Raw genomic sequence first — 16733 nt, forward strand, 5'->3', positions numbered from 1 at the left:
ATTCTTTTGTGTTCATTCTTTTGTTCTGGGTAGCTTATACCTATGTTCATTTATATATTGTTTTCTAAAGTAATTTCCTATGCAATGTGAAAATAAATGTACACATAGAAGCACTTTCTATAATGGAGCCATCAGCTGTGTTCATTCTCCTGTGACAGCCTATCAGCCATGCCTTTAAAAAGTCATCATAAAAAGGGAGCTGCAAGCAGGTCCTGTGTGTGTGTGTGTGTACACGTGTACATGCTCATGTATATGTGCCAGTGAAGCAGAATCATTAGGTAAAATAGAATAATAGTGATCTGGTTGGTATTTGTCATAAAGTATTTAATGCAGTAAAGTGTAAAATTTTTCGGAAGAGGCCTTTCAGAGATGGTAGAGGCCTCTGAAATCATGTTAGAACTGCCTCTGAGCACCTGACCTGTTGGCACGTTAAATCAAGAAGCATGTTATAAATTGTTCTTATTGGGCTAGGTCTTAGCTGCGGAGTGGGCCCTGGTCCTAAGACTCCAGGGTCATCCCTGTTGCTTACATTGTGTACTTCACATTAACAGAAAGCTTTTGTTTTTGAATTATACCCTGTTGTTAATCATTGTCATAAAAATTGGCCATTCGAATGAGTACTTCAGAGATTGTATTTCTCAGTTACATGTTTATATTCCTAAATCATCTGACTTTACTGTAAGAATCTAGACTTCCTGCATATGATACAGTGAGAGCTTAGGAGAAAGTAAAGATGTTTGTCTTTTACCTAAATAATGATAGTAATAACTTAGAAATGAGGATCTTAGCCTTCATGAGGCAATTGAATATTAAATAAATTATATGGTATGTTCAAACGTATCTCAGGATTTATGTGGATATCAATAGGCCTAATCAAAATTGAACCGGACCAGGATCTGCTCTTTAAATTAAGCCAGTCTTGTTTACTTCAGTTCTATCAAGTACACATAGGACAACAATCCATCCAAGAAAACTGACCGTAGGAGTTCTTGTTGTGCTCAGAGGAAACTAATCTGACTAGTATCCATGAGGATGCAGGTTCGATCTCTGGCCTCCCTGTGGGTTAAGGATCCAGTGTTGCTGTGAGCTGTGGTGTAGGTCGCAGATGCAGCTCAGATCAGCGTTGCTGTGGCTATGGAGTAGGCTGGCAGCTATAGCTCTGATTTGACCCCTAGCCTGGGAACCTCCATATGCCTCAGGTGTGGTCCTAAAAATAAATAAATAGACATAAAAGTACATTTAAGAAACTGACCCTTTACTTAACCATACTGATCAGAGCTCCCATCCTATTTCATTGAAAATAACGAAATGTTCTGATTACCCAGGACGCTGTATCATATAACGGGATTAATCGATGTGCTGAGCTCCCCGAAGGTGGGAAGAGTGGTGATTAGGTTGTTTCAGGTGGTTCTAAAACCTTTTTAAACTTAACTCCATGAAGTTCCTCTTCCCCTTTGTCCTGCCCTTGCATTTTCATTCAGCCATGTTTCAGCAAAACATAATTCAATATTGAAGATCAGAGCGTATCTTATGTCTGTTTTGTAATTCTCTGCACCAGCTGTGTCAGGGTAGGCTCAGTTATATGGTAAAAAATTCTCCCAGCTTTGTGGCTGAAAATAACAGAAGTTTACTTCTCTCCTAAAATCCATTTTGGGTTTACATGGGTTTATACAATTCTCTAGGGAAGCTGTCCTCCACAGGCTGGCTTCATACCTCAGCTTGCATTGATGTTGAGGCACCACTACAGCAACACAGATTCCATGATTGCTGTGGGAAGGGGAAGAGAGGCCTGGAGAATCAAACACCCCCAGTTGCATACCTCACCCTGGAAGTGACACACATTTCTTTTACTCCTATTTCATTAGCCAGAATTAGTCATATGGTTACCTAACTTCAAGAGGATAGAGAAGTATAACCCTTGTATCCAGAGTCTTGGCCATTGGTGAACATTGGTGGTAATCTGCTAGAGCGTTTTCAGCACATCATATATTCGCCCAGAAGTTTTCATGTTTTTTTTTATCTTGCCAAGACATGCATGGTAAATGTGTACCAACATCCCATGTTTCACTCCTGGCACACTGGCTAGATGGCCCTTCAAAAAGCTGTTGCAGTGTGAAAGAGAGTAGTAACATTACTGGAGACAGTCTTGAATTTATTCTAATATCTAATATCTATTCTAATATCTCAATAACATGGTCACCATTGCAAGAGGTATATATTACAGGCTTTTAAAGTCATTTTTAGTGAAAGCCTGGTATGTGGGTATAGCTGATAGAGGTGCTTTGTCTTCCCAGATTGCGGAACCAGAGTTGCTGTGGGGAAAGAGCCTGGATGTTAGGCAGTTTTATTCATAAACCACGTCCACATAGGTGGATTAATAATCCTTCTGCCCTCGGGTTTCTCATATGTAAAGTTGCGGTCCTCGTTTCTGCCACATGGAATTGTGAAGACTAAATGAAAGCCTACTGCTTGGAATAGTGCCTGGCACATAGGGGATCTCGAATGGCAGAAATTATTATTCCTGTTCAGGGAACATTTATAGTCCTATTATTCTGTTTTATTTTATGAAGAAGCCGAATTTCTAGGTTCTTCAAAATTACCATTGGCACTGTAATTATTGACATATCCAAAGGCTTTCTCATCAGTTGGTCCTTTAAAGCTTTCATTCTAACCCCAGCACTGAAGCTGGCAGCACTTCCATTCCTGCAAGTGAGAAAATTGAAGCATTAAGTGAGCTAGTCAGTGGCAAAGACATTTTAAAACTTGGGGCTTTCGGAGTTCCTGCTGTGGCACAGAGGATTAAGAATCCACCTGCAGAGGCGAGGGTTCAATTCCCAGCCCAGCACAGTGGGTTAAAGGATCCAGCAATGCCACAGCTGTGGTGTAGGTGCAGATGTGGCTCAGATTCAGTCCCTGGCCCAGGAATTTCCATATACCTTGGGTGTGGCCATTAAAACAAAACAAAGCCCAACAAAAAAACACCTTAGAGCTTTTAATTGTAATAGCTGCCTGTTTATTAGAATAGATGTTGTAAGAGTTTTCTCAAATTAATTAAATTGGGGACATAGCCTTGTCTTTTAAGTAACTTTTCAGCGCATCATATATTCGCCCGGAAGTTTTCATGTTGTTTTTTATCTTGCCAAGACACGCATGGTAAATGTGTACCAACATCCCATGTTTCACTCCTGGCACACTGGGCTAGATGGCCCTTCAAAAAGCTGTTGCAGTGTGAAAGAGAGTAGTAACATTACTGGAGACAGCCTTGAACTTACTCTAATATCTAAAAAGTCTAGTCAGTGTCCATTCAGTGACAGATTACTTTTAATATGCTTTCCAATGGCCATTACCCTCTTTGGGAACTGCTGTCTTAGACAGCAGTACTTTCTGGTAATACTACAACTGAGCGCTGTTGGACACAAACATTGGGACTTAAGGATGAGGTTCTTGGAGCACTGGGCTTATTGCCTAGGGAGTGCCATTTGTGTCTTGGGCTTTGTGGCGAGCAGCCTCTGGTAGTGTGCACCACATAGTGGCCCTGTTTAGGATAGGCCTGTGGTCCATAACCATGGACAAATTCTCCCTGGTCAGAGGAAGGAGAGAAGAGGACTGCAGGGAAGAGATCCCATAGTCTGGAAAGTGCTTCAGAATAAAACTTGAGTTTTATCAAGTTCCCAGCATGTCCCTTCTTCACCGAACTTCTGGGATGTTAGGGTAGGGGAGTAGTTCTCTGGCAATAGCTGTGATTATTATCATGGAATTCTGGATGTTTATGTTATAACCACATTTGTTTAAATGTACTCAATCCACAAATTTTTTGTCAAGCACATTTTTAAAGAGGGGAATGTTCTGTTGGCCTGTGATATGGTATCACTTACTGACAAGACCAAAAGTGTCTCTGATCCACATGTCAGAAATCGAAACAGCTAGAAGAAACTGAAGGTTTTCATTTACCATCCATGTACTGTAAATAGTACAAGCTTAACAACCTTCTGTGAGCCCTAGTGTTTAAAGTAACTTGAGACCCTGTTAATAACTTAAATGTAGACTTTGGCTTTACATTTCCATAGCTGTAAAAAATTTTTAAACTTTTATTAGGGAGGTCCCTGGTAGCTCAGCAGGTCCAGCATTGTCACTGCTGTGGCATGGGTTTGATCCATGGTCTGAGAACTTCTACATGCACAAGTGTGGCTGGAAGAAAAAAAAAATTTATTAAAGTGTAGTCGATGTACAATATTATGTAAGTAACGTGTAAAATATAGTGATTCGCAACTTTTAAAGATTATAGTTTTCATGAGATATTGTCCTATATACCCTATGTTGTACAATATATCCTTGGAGCTTATTTTATAAATAACAGTTTGTACCTCTTAATCACCTACCCCTATTGTCCCTCCCCCCTTCCCCCTCCCCACTGGTAACTATTGGTTCTCTATATCTGTGACTCGGTTTCTTTTTTGCTATATTCACTAATTTGTTGTATTTTTTTAGATCCCACGTATAACTGATACCGTATAGTATTTGTCTCTGTCAGACTTATTTCACTTAGCATAAAACTCTCCAGGCAAAATTTCCTTCTTTTTTATGGCTAATTAGTATTCTATTTTATCACCGTCTTTATCCACTCATCTGTTGATGGACACTTAGGTTGCTTCCATGTCTCAGCAATTGTAAATAATGCTGCTGTGAAAATGGGGTGCATGTATTTTTTTGGATTAGTGTTTGTTTTTTTTCGGTTATATACCTAGGAGTGTAATTGCTGGTGTTATAGTAGTTCTATTTTTAGGTTTTTGAGAAACCTCTACATGCTTTTCCTCAGTGGCTATACCAATTTACATTCCCACCAATAATGTACAAGGGTCCTAGTTTCTCTACATCTTTGCCAACATTGTTATTTTGGGGTGTTTTTAGGATAGCCATTCTAACAAGTGTGAGGTGATACCTCATTGTGGTTTTTTTTTTTTTTTTTTGTCTTTTGTTGTTGTTGTTGTTGTTGCTATTTCTTGGGCCGCTCCCGCGGCATATGGAGGTTCCCAGGCTAGGGGTCGAATCGGAGCTGTAGCCACCGGCCTACGCCAGAGCCACAGCAACACGGGATCCGAGCCGCGTCTGCGACCTACACCACAGCTCACGGCAACGCCGGATCGTTAACCCACTGAGCAAGGGCAGGGACCGAACCCGCAACCTCATGGTTCCTAGTCAGATTCGTTAACCACTGCGCCACGACGGGAACTCCTCATTGTGGTTTTAATTTGCATTTCCCAGATGATTTGTGATGTTGAGCATCTCTTCATGTGCCTCTTGGCCATCTCTATGTACTCTTTGGAAAAATGTCTGTTCAGGTCTTCTGCCCATTTTTTAATTGTATTGTTTGGGTTATTTGAGTTTGAGTTTTATGAGCTATTTATATTTGTTGTGTATTAACCCCATTATTGGTCATATCACTTGCAGATAAGTTGTCTTTTCATTTTTTTTAATGGTTTCCATTGTTATGCACAATCTTTTCAATTTAATCAGGTCTCATTTGTATATTTTTTATTTTTTTATTTTATTTTATTTTTTTTTGTCTTTTTGCTATTTCTTTGGGCCACTCCTGCGGCATATGGAGGTTCCCAGGCTAGGGGTCGAATCAGAGCTGTAGCCACTGGCCTACGCCAGAGCCACAGCAACTCGGGATCCGAGCCGCGTCTGCGACCTACACCACAGCTCACGGCAACGCCGGATCGTTAACCCACTGAGCAAGGGCAGGGACCGAACCCGCAACCTCATGGTTCCTAGTCGGATTCATTAACCACTGCGCCACGATGGGAACTCCTGTATATTTTTTAATTTCCTTTGTTTAGGAGACAAATCCAAAAACATTTTGCTGCAATTTATGTCAAAGAGTGTTCTGCCTATATTTTCCTCTAATAAAAGTTTTATAGTTTCTGGTCTTGTATTATATTTAGGACTTTAATCCATTTTGGGTTTATTTTTGTGTATGGTATTAGAGAATTTTTGTTTGTTTGTTTTTTAGGGCTGCACCCTGGGCATATAGAGGTTCCCAGGCTAGGGGTCGAATCAGAGCTGTAGCTGCCAGCCTATGCCACAGCCACACCAGATCTGAGCTGCATCTGTGACCTGCACTACAGCTTAGGGCAACATGGGATCCTTAACTCACTGATAAAGGCCAGAGATCAAACCTCTGTCCTAATTTCTTTCTTTCTCTCTTTCTTTCTCTCTTTTTTTTTTTTTTTTTTTTGTATCCTACAGCTTTATAGAATTCATTGATGAGTGCTATTAGTTTTCTGGTGTCATCTTTAGAATTTCCAATGTATAGTATCATGTCATCTACAAACAGTGACAGTTTTACTTCTTTCTTTCCAATTTGGATTCCTTTTCTTTCTTTTTATTCTCTGATTGCTATGGCTAGGATTTCCAACACGATGTTGGGTAATAGTGGCAAGAGTGGGCATTCTTGTCTTGTTCCTGATCTTAGAGGAAATACTTTCAGCTTTTCACCATTGAGTATAATTTAGCTGCGGGTTTATAAGGCCTTTATTATGTTGAGGTATATGTTCCTTTATACCCACTTTCTGCAGCATTTTTATTATAAATCTTGAATTTTGTTTAAAAAGCTTTTTCTGTATCAAGATGATCATACGGTTTTTAATCTTGTTAATGTGTTGTCACATTGATAGATTTGTGGATATTGAAAAATCTTTGCATCCCTCAGATAAATCCCACTTGAATACTTGATACTTTTAATGTATTATTAGATTCAGTTTTGTTGAGGATTTTTGCATCTGTGTTCATCAGTAATACTGGCCTATAACTTTTTTGTGTGACATCTTTGTCTGGTTTTGGTATCAGAGTGATACAGGCATCATAGAATAAGTTTGGAAATGTACTACCTTCCTTCCTCTGCAGTTTTTGTTGTTGTTGTTTTGAATAGTTTGAGAAGAATAGGTGTTGACTCTTAAAGTGTTTGGACAATTCACCTGTGAAGCCATCTGGCCCTGGACTTCTCTTATTGGAACTTTTAAAATTACTGATTGTTTCATTACTGGTAATTTGGTCTGTTCATATTTTCTCTTTCTTCCTGGTTCAGTCTTGGGTGATTATACATTTCTAAGAATTTGCCATTTCCTCTAGGTCGTTCATAGTGATCTCTTGTGATCCTTCGTATTTCTGTGGTGTTGGTTGTAACTTCTTTTTCATTTCTTATTTTATTGATTTGGGTCCTCTCCCTTTTTTTTTTTTCCTTGATGTGTCTGGCTAGAGATTTATCAATTTTATCTTTTCAAAGAATCAGCTTTTACTTTCATTGGTTTTTTTTTTTTTTTTGCCTCTATTTCATTTATTTCTTCTCTGATCTTTATGATTTTTTTTCCTTCTACTAACTTTGGATTTTGTTTGTTCTTTCTCTAGTTCCTTTTGGTATAAAATTAGGTTATATACTTTGCCACATCCCATAGGTTTTGGATCATTGTGTTTTCATTTTCATTTGTCTCTAGCTATTTTTTTATTTCCTCTTTGATTTTTTCGGTGACCAAATTGGTTGTTTAATAGCATATTGCTTAGCCACCATGTGTTTATGGGGCTTTTTTTTTTTTTTGTAGTTTTTTTTTTTGTAGTTGATGTCTAATCTCATAGCATTGTGGTAAGAAAAAAAATGCTTGATATGATTTCACTTAAATTTAGCAAGGTTTGTTTTGTGGCCTGGCATATGATCTGTCCAGGAGAATGTTCATGTGTGCTTGAAGAGAATGTGTTTTCTTCTGCTTTTGGATAGGATGTTCTAAATATATTAATTAAGTTCATCTGGTCTAACCTTTTTTTTTTTTGGTCTTGATTTTTTAGGGTCAAACTTGTGGCAGATGGAGGTTCCCAGGCTAGACGTCTAATTGGAGCTATAGCTCTCAGCCACAGCCACACCAGAGCTGAGTCTGCAACCTACACCATAGCTCATGGCAACACTGGATCCTTAACCCACTGAGCGAGGCCAGGGATTGAACCCGCAACCTCATGGTTCCTAGTCAGATTCGTTTCTGCTGTGCCACGACAGGAACTCCCTGTCATTTTAAGCCAGTGTTTTCTTATTGATGTTCTGTCTGGATGGGCAGGGCCATGTCCAAAGTGGGCTCAGGAGGTCTTAAGGTAGCCTGTTTGCTGATGGCTAGAGCTATGTTCCCAACGCAGTTAGCTGCTTGGCTTGAGGCACTGGGCCAGGAATTGACACTGATGAGCTAGAGGGAGGATTTCACAATGGCAGCTACCAGCACCAGTGTCCCTGTGGTAGAATGAGGTGAGAGTGGCTATTGCCAGTGTCTGTGTCCCCAGGGTGCACCACAGTGGCCTCCTAACTCTCCAGGAGACTAAGACTAGCAGGTAGGTCTGACCCAGACCCTATCAAAGTACTGCTTTTGCCATGGAGCATGTGAGATTTTGTGTGTGTCCTTTAAGACTGAAGTCTCTCCCCTCCCCACACCTATGCCCCATCCTCTGTTACTCAATATTAAGCCCTCCTGACCTTCAAAGGCAAATTCTCTGGGGGCTCATCTTCCCAGTGCAGGATCTTTGAGCTGGGGAGGCTGACATGGGGCTCCAAACTCACTTCTGTGGGAGAACCTCTGCAATGTAATTATTCTCCAATTTGTGGGTCACCCACCTGGGGATATGGGACTTATGAATGCATCATTCCTACCTGTCTCATCATGGTTCCTCCTTTATGTCTTTAGTTATAGAAGATCTTTGCTGGTGGGCTCTAGTCTTTTCATCGATGGTTGTCTTTCTATGCTTGTGAGAGAAGGCTGAACTCCTCCACAGCTGTAAAATTAAAGGGGGATAAATGGTGTTCTTTATCTCACTTATCTCCCTTCCTTCACCTATTCTGAAGCTCGTCTGTTCCTGGTTGGCTATATTTCAGATAGGATTCCTTCTAGTGGTTCAGTTACTCAGTTATGACCACAGGAACAAGTAAATAATACAATGCTTGGGAAATGAGAGGAAAGAAAAAAAAAAAATCAGGTCAAGAAGAGGAAATGGGAACACAACCCCTCATGCTGAAGCCACTCTTCACTCTACTACCCTGGCCTCATCCGGGCATCTCAGCCTCTGCCTTCTCAGCAGCTGACTATGTTTCCATGAGGTGCTAAATGATTCTGTTCATTTTCTGGCTATCTGAGTCTAATTGGAAAACTCTGGCTTTAGGTTTTAGTTGTCATAGATGTTCAGTCAGAAGGATGAAGAGAAAGAATCAAGAAGCACATTGCAAATTCTGGCCAGAAATGTCTTCCAACTGAGAAGTCTATGCAAGATTCTTCAAGGGGTATTCCAGACACAGTGGCAGAGTAGAAGGACTTGAGCTTACCTCCTTTCATGAAAACATCAAATTGCAACTAATTGCTGAACAACCATCAACAAAATAGACTGGAAGCTACCAAAAAAGATATCCTACACCCAAAGACAAAGAAGCCACCACATCTAGATGGTAGGAGGGGCACTTTCGTGGTAAAGCAATCCCATATCCACAAGGTAGGCAACCCACAGCCTGGAAAATAACTGTATTGCAGAGGCTCACCCACAGGAGTGAGGGTTCCAAACTCCATGTCATGTTCCCCAGCCTGGGGATCTGGCATAGGGATGAGGAGCCCCTGGAGCATTTGGCTTTGAAGGCCAGCAGAGCTTGAGTACAAGGGCTTCATAGATCCGGAGGAAACAGAGATTCTACTCTTGCGGGGGGGGGGGGGGGGGCACATACAGAGTTTTTCATGTGCACTGGGTCCCAGGGCAAGCCCATAAGAATCTGGGCCATCCTACCTGTGGATCTTGCAAGGTCTCCAGGGTCCCTGGGTCAGGAATTCCCATAGTGGCTCAATGAGTTAAGAACCCAATCAATGTAGGGAGTTCCTGTTGTGGCTCAGCAGTAACGAACCTGACTAGCATCCATGAGGACATGGGATCTACCCCTGGCCCTACTCAGTGTATTAAGGATCTGGCATTGCCATCAGCTGCGGTACAGATCACAGACATGGCTCGGATCCCATGTTACTGTGGCTGTAGCCGGCAGCCATGGCTCTCATTCAGCCCCTTCCCTGGGAACTTACATGTGTCACAGGTGCGGCCCTAAAAAGACAGACAGACCTGATGTAGTCTCCATGAGGATTCAGGTTTGATCCCTGGCTTTACTTAGTGCATTAAGGATCCGGTATTGCCATAGGCTGTGGCGTAAGTCACAGATGTGACTCAGATCTGGTGTTGCCTTGGTTGTGGTGTAGGCCTCAGATGTAGCTATGATTCAAACCCTAGTCCAATAACTTTTATAGGTGTGCCCCATAAAATGAAAATTAAAAATCTGGGCTAGTCCTACCTGTAGGTCTTGGAAAGTCTCCTGGGAGAGTAGGGGTCAGCTGTGGTCACTCTGGGGGCAGGACACTGGAGGCAGAGGCCCTAGCAGGTATTCATCAGTGTAACCTCCCCAGAGGCCGTAATTTTCAAAAAATCTGGCCCCACTCACCAGTCCTGAGAAACCCCAGGCCCAACGACAAACAAGATGGGAAAACAGCCCCATCCATGAGCAGACAGGCTTCCTAAAGTCCTCCTAGGCACATATGCACTCTTATCACACCCAGCAACACAGTCCTGCCCACCAGAGGGACAAGACTCCACTCCCCCCACCAGTAGGCAGACACTAGTCCCTTCCTTCAGGAAACCAGTCACAAGCCCCTGTATCAATTTCACCCACCAGGAGGCAGACACCAGAAGCAAGAGAGACTACAACCCTACACCCTGTATAAAGGACACCACAAATGCAGAAATCTGGACAAAATGAAAAGGCAGAGAAATCCTTTGCAGATGAAGGAACAGGACAAAACCCCAGAAAAATAGCTAAGTAAAGTGGAGATAAGCAATGTACATGAAAAAAGACTTTAGAGTAATGATAATAAGAATGATTCAAGATTGTTTTAAGAAACAATCCTCTGGAAAAAAAGAGGCAATGATCAAAAAGCTATAAGAAATGTTTAACAAAGAAATAGATTTAAAGAACAAACAAGCTGTGGTAAACAACACAAACAAAATTTAAAATTTACTAGAAGGAATCATAGCAAAATACAGGAGGCAGAAGAACGAATAAGCAAGGTGGAAGACAGTTTGGTGAAAATCACTGATGCAGAACAGAATAAAGAAAAAATAAGAAATGAGGACAGTCTAAGCAAACTCTGGGACAACATTACACGCACCAACATTTGCATTAAAGGGGTGCCAGAAGAAGAAAGAGAGAAAGGGCCAGAGAAAATAAGAAGAGATAGATAATAGCCAAAAAATTCCCTAACAAAGTAGTCACTCACTTAGGTCCAAGAAGCACAATGAGTACCATATAGAATAAACCCAAGGAGACACACCCCAACATATATTAATCAAACTGACTAAAGACAAAGAGTTAGGGAAAAGTAACAAATTACAAAGGATCTGATAAGGTTATCAGCTGGTTTTGCAGCAGAAACTGCAGGCCAGAAGGGAGTGGCATGATATACCTAAAGTGATGAAAAGAGAAAAAAAAAAAAAAAAAACTGCAACCAAGAATACCCTACCAGCAGCAGGACTCTTGTTCAGATTTGATGGAGAAATCAAAAGCTTTACAGACAAGCAAAAGCTAAGAAAATTCACCACCCCCAAGCCAGCTTTACAACAAATGTTAAAAGAACTTCTCTAAGTGAAAAAGAAAAGGCCATAACTACAAACAAGAGAATTACAAATGAGAAGGCTCACACTATGGAGAACAGTTTGGAGATACCTTAGAAATCTATACATAGAACTTCCATATGACCCTGCAATCCCACTCTTGGGCATCTATCCGGACAAAACTCGACTTAAAAGAGACACGTGCACCCGCATGTTCATTGCAGCACTATTCACAATAGCCAGGACATGGAAACAACCCAAATGTCCATTGACAGAGGATTGGATTCGGAAGATGTGGTATATATACACAATGGAAAACTACTCAGCCATAAAAAAGAATGACATAATGCCATTTGCAGCAACATGGATGGAACTAGAGAATCTCATACTGAGTGAAATGAGCCAGAAAGACAAAGACAAATACCATATGATATCACTTATAACTGGAATCTAATATCCAGCACAAATGAACATCTCCTCAGAAAAGAAAATCATGGACTTGGAGAAGAGACTTGTGGCTGCCTGATGGGAGGGGGAGGGAGTGGGAGGGATCGGGAGCTTGGGCTTATCAGACACAACTTAGATTTACAAGGAGATCCTGCTGAATAGCATTGAGAACCTTGTCTAGATACTCATGTTGCAACAGAAGAAAGGGTGGGGGAAAAATGTAATTGTAATGTATACATGTAAGGATAACCTGACCCCCTTGCTGTACAGTGGGAAAATAAAAAAAATTATAAAAAAAAACAAAAAACATAAAAAGCAAATGAGAAGGCTCAGAGGTAAAGGCAAACACAGTAAAGGTAGGAAATCATCCCCACACAAATATGATATCAAAACCAGCAATCATGTGAAGAGGAGGGTATAAATATAGGGTATTAGAAACACACTTGAAATTAAGTGACCAAAAATTTAAAACAATCTTGCATATATATAGACTCCTATATCAAAACTTTACAGTAACTGCAAACCAAAAATCTACAATGGGTAATACAAAGAAAAACCAATCCAAAAACAACACTCAAGGTAGGCATCAAGCCACAAGAGAAAAGAACAAAAGGAAAAAAGGCCAACAAAAACAAATCCAAAACAACACAGTGTCAATAACATGTCAATAATTACCTTAAATGTAAAAGTTCCAACCAAAAGACAGAGACTGGCTGAATGGATGCAAAAATAAGACCCATATATATGCTGTCTACAAGAGACCCGATTCAGTTCTAGGGACACACACAGACTGAAAACGAGAGGATAGAAAAAGATATTCCATGCAAATGGCAATTGGAAGAAAGCTGGAGTAGCAATACTCAAGACAAAATAGACTTTAAAATAAGATGGTTACAAGAGACAAAGAAGGACATTACATTATGGCCAAAGGATCAGTCCAAGAAGATGATCTAACAATTGTAAATATATATGCAACCAACATAGACCCACTTAAGCACATAAAGCAAATATTACCTGACATAAAAGGAGAAATTGACAGTAACACAATAATAGTAGGGGACTGTTTTAACACCCCACTTACTACATCAATGGACAGATCATCCAAACTGACAGTCAATAAGGAAACACTGGCCTTAATTGGCACGTTAGACAAGATGGACTTAATTGATATGTATAGAACATTCCATCCAAAAGCATCAGAATACACATTCTTCTCAAGCACACACAGAATATCCTCCAGGATAAATCACATTCTGTGCCATAAATCAAGCCTCAGTAGATTTAAGAAAATTGAAATCACATCAAGCATCTTTTCTGACCACAACACTATAACACTAGAAATAAACTACAAAACAAACAAAAAAACAGAAACACATGGAAACTAGACAATATGCTACTGAACAACTAATGGATCACTGAAGGAATCAAGGAGGAAATTAAAAAGTACCTAGAGACAAATGAAAATGAAAACATGACCCAAAACCTGAGACACAACAAAATCATTTCTAAGATGAAAGTTTATAGCAATACAAGCTTACCTCAGTAAACAAGAAAAATCTCAAACAACCTAACTGTACATCTGAAGCAACTAGAGAAAGATGTGAACAAACAAAACCCAAAGTTAGAAGGAAAAAAAAATCAAAGATCAGAACAAAGAAAACAATAGAGAAGCTCAGTGAAACCAAAAGTCGATTCTTTGAAAAGATAAAGTCAATAAACCTTTAGCCAGACTCATCAAGAAAAAAAGGGAGAGTGCTCTCAAATCAATAAAATTAGAAATGAAAAAGGAGAAGATACAACTGACAACACAGAAATATAAAGTATCATAGGAGACTACCACAAGCGACTACATGCCAATAAAATGGACAACCGAGAAGAGATGGACAAATCTTAGAAAGGTGCAATACTCCAGCACTGAACCAGGAGGAAACAGAAAATATTAACAAAGCAATCACAAGTACTGAAATTGAAAATGTGATTTAAAAACTAAAAGTCTCAGACCAGATGGCTTCGTAGGTGAATTCTATCAAACATTTAGAGAAGAATTAACACCTGCCTTTCTGAAACTATTCCAAAAAATTTCAGAGGAACAAACACTTCCAAACTCATTCTATGAGACTACCATCACCAATACTAAAACCAAAGATACACAAAAGAAGAAAATTATAGGCCAGTATATCTGATGAGTATAGATGCAAAAGGCCTGAACTAATACTAGCAAACTGAATCCAATATACATTAAAAAGATCATACACCATAATCAAGTGGGATTTGTCGTAGGGATGTAAGGATTTTTCTGTATCTGCAAATCAATCAGTGTGATACACTAACAAATTGAAGAATAAAAACCATGTGATCATCTCAATAGATGCAGAAAAAGCTTTTGACAAAATCCAACACCCATTTATGATTAAATAAAACAACCCTCCGGAAAGTGGGCATAGAGGGAACCTACCTTAACATAATAAAGTCCATATATGACAAACCCAAAGCACACATCATTCTCAATGGTGAAAAGCTGAAAGAATTCCCACTAACATCAGGAACAAGACAAGGATGTCCACTCTTGCTACTTTTATTCAGTATAGTTTTGGAAGTCCTAGCCATGGCAATCAGAGAAGAAAAAGGAATGAAAGGAATCCACAATTGGAAAAGAAGTAAAACTGTTGCTGTACAGATGAAATGACACTACTCGTAGAAAATCCTAAAGAGGCGATCAGAAAACTACTAGAGTTCATCAGTGAATTCAGTAAACTTGCAGGCTACAAAATTAATACAGAAACATCTCACATTTTTATACATTAACAACAAAAGATCAAAAGAGCAATTAAGGAAACAATCCCATTCACCATCACAACAAAAAGAATAAAATATCCAGAATAAACCTACCTAAGGAGGCAGACCTGTACTGTGAAAACTATAAGATGCTGATGGAAGAAACTGAAGATGACACAAACAAATGGAAAGATAAATATACCATGTTCTTGGATTAGAAGAATCAATATCGTAAAAATGACTGTACAACCCATGGCAATCTATAGATTCAATGTAATCCCTATTAAATTACCAATGACATTTTTCACAGAATTAGAACAAAAATTGTTTGTTTTTTTGTTTTGTCTTTTTTTGGGCTGTACCTGTGGCATATGGAAGTTCCCAGGCTAGGGGTCCAGTTGGAGTCATAGCTGCTAGCCTACACCACAGCTCACGACAATGCCAGATCCCTAACCCACTGAGCAAGGCCAGGAATTGAACCTGCAACCTCATGGTTACTAGTTGGGTTCATTAACCACTGAGCCACAATGGGAACTCCAGAACAAAAACGTTTTTAATCTGTATAGAAACACAAAAGACCCCAAACAGCCAGCACAATCTTGAGCAAGAAAAACGGAAATGGAAGAATCAGGCTCCCTGTCTTCAGGCTATACTACAGAGCTACAGTAAACAAAACAGTATAGTACTGCCACAAAAACAGAAATATAGATAAGTGGAAAATGATAGCCCAGAGATGAACCCACACACCTATGGTTAACTAATCTATGACAAAGGCGGTAATACACAATGGAGAAAAGGCAACCTCTTCAATAAATGGTACTGGGAAAATTGGTCAGCTACATGTAAAAGAATGAAATTAGAGTATCTCTAACATCATTTACAAAAATAAATCAAAATAGATTAAGGACCTAAATATAAGACCAAATACTCTAAAACTCTTAAAGGAAAACATAGGCCAAACACTCTGACATAAACTGCAGCAATCTCTTCAGATCCACCTCCTAGAGTAATGACAATAAAAACAGACATAAAAAAATGGGACCTAATTAAGTTTAAAAGTTTCTGCAAAGTAAACCATAAAACAAAAAGACAACCCACAGAATGGGAGAAAATATTTGCAAATGAAGCAACTGACAAGGGATTAATCTCCAAAATATAACAACTCATGCAGCTCAATATCAGAAAAACAACCCAATCAAAAAAATGGGCAGAAGAGCTTAATAGACATTTCTCCGAAGACAGGTAGCCAAAAAATACATGAAAAAAATGCTCAACATTGCTAATTATTAGAGAAATGCAAGTCAAAACTATTATGAGGTATCCCCTCACACAAGTTAGAATGGCCATCATCAAAAAGTCTACAAATGGAGTTCCTGCTGTGGTGCAGTAGGTGAAGGATTTGGCATGGCTGCAGCTGTGGTGTAGGTCACAGCTGTGGCTTGGAGTTGATCCCTGGCCCAGGAACTTCCATATGCTGTGGATGCAGCCAAAATAAAGTCTACAAACAATAAATGCTTGAGAGGGTGCAGAGAAAAGAGAATCCTCTTACCCTGTTGGTGAGAATGGAAATTTTACCACTGCTATGGAGTTCAGTATGGAGGTACCTTAAAAACTAAAAATAGAACTATCATATGATCCAGCAATCCCACTCCTGGGCACATATCTGAAGAAAACCGTAATTTGAAAAGATACATGCACCCCAGTGTTCACTGCAGCACCATTTAGTACAGCCAAGACATGGAAGCAACCTAAATGTCCATCAACAGAGGATTGGGGGAGTTCCTATTGTGGCTCACTGGGTTAAGAACCTGACTAATACCCAGGATGATGTGGGTTTGATCCCTGGCTTC

General features: G+C 39.8%; 1 protein-coding gene across 1 annotated transcript in view; it reads left to right on the plus strand.

Annotated features, from left to right (window-relative positions):
• TMEM242 (transmembrane protein 242) overlaps positions 1-16733 on the plus strand; it is a 50362-nt gene that overhangs the window by 30579 nt on the left and 3050 nt on the right. The window lies entirely within an intron of this gene.

The sequence above is a fragment of the Sus scrofa genome, chromosome 1, assembly GCF_000003025.6.
Source record: "Sus scrofa isolate TJ Tabasco breed Duroc chromosome 1, Sscrofa11.1, whole genome shotgun sequence".
NCBI classification, from domain to species: Eukaryota; Metazoa; Chordata; class Mammalia; order Artiodactyla; family Suidae; genus Sus; species Sus scrofa.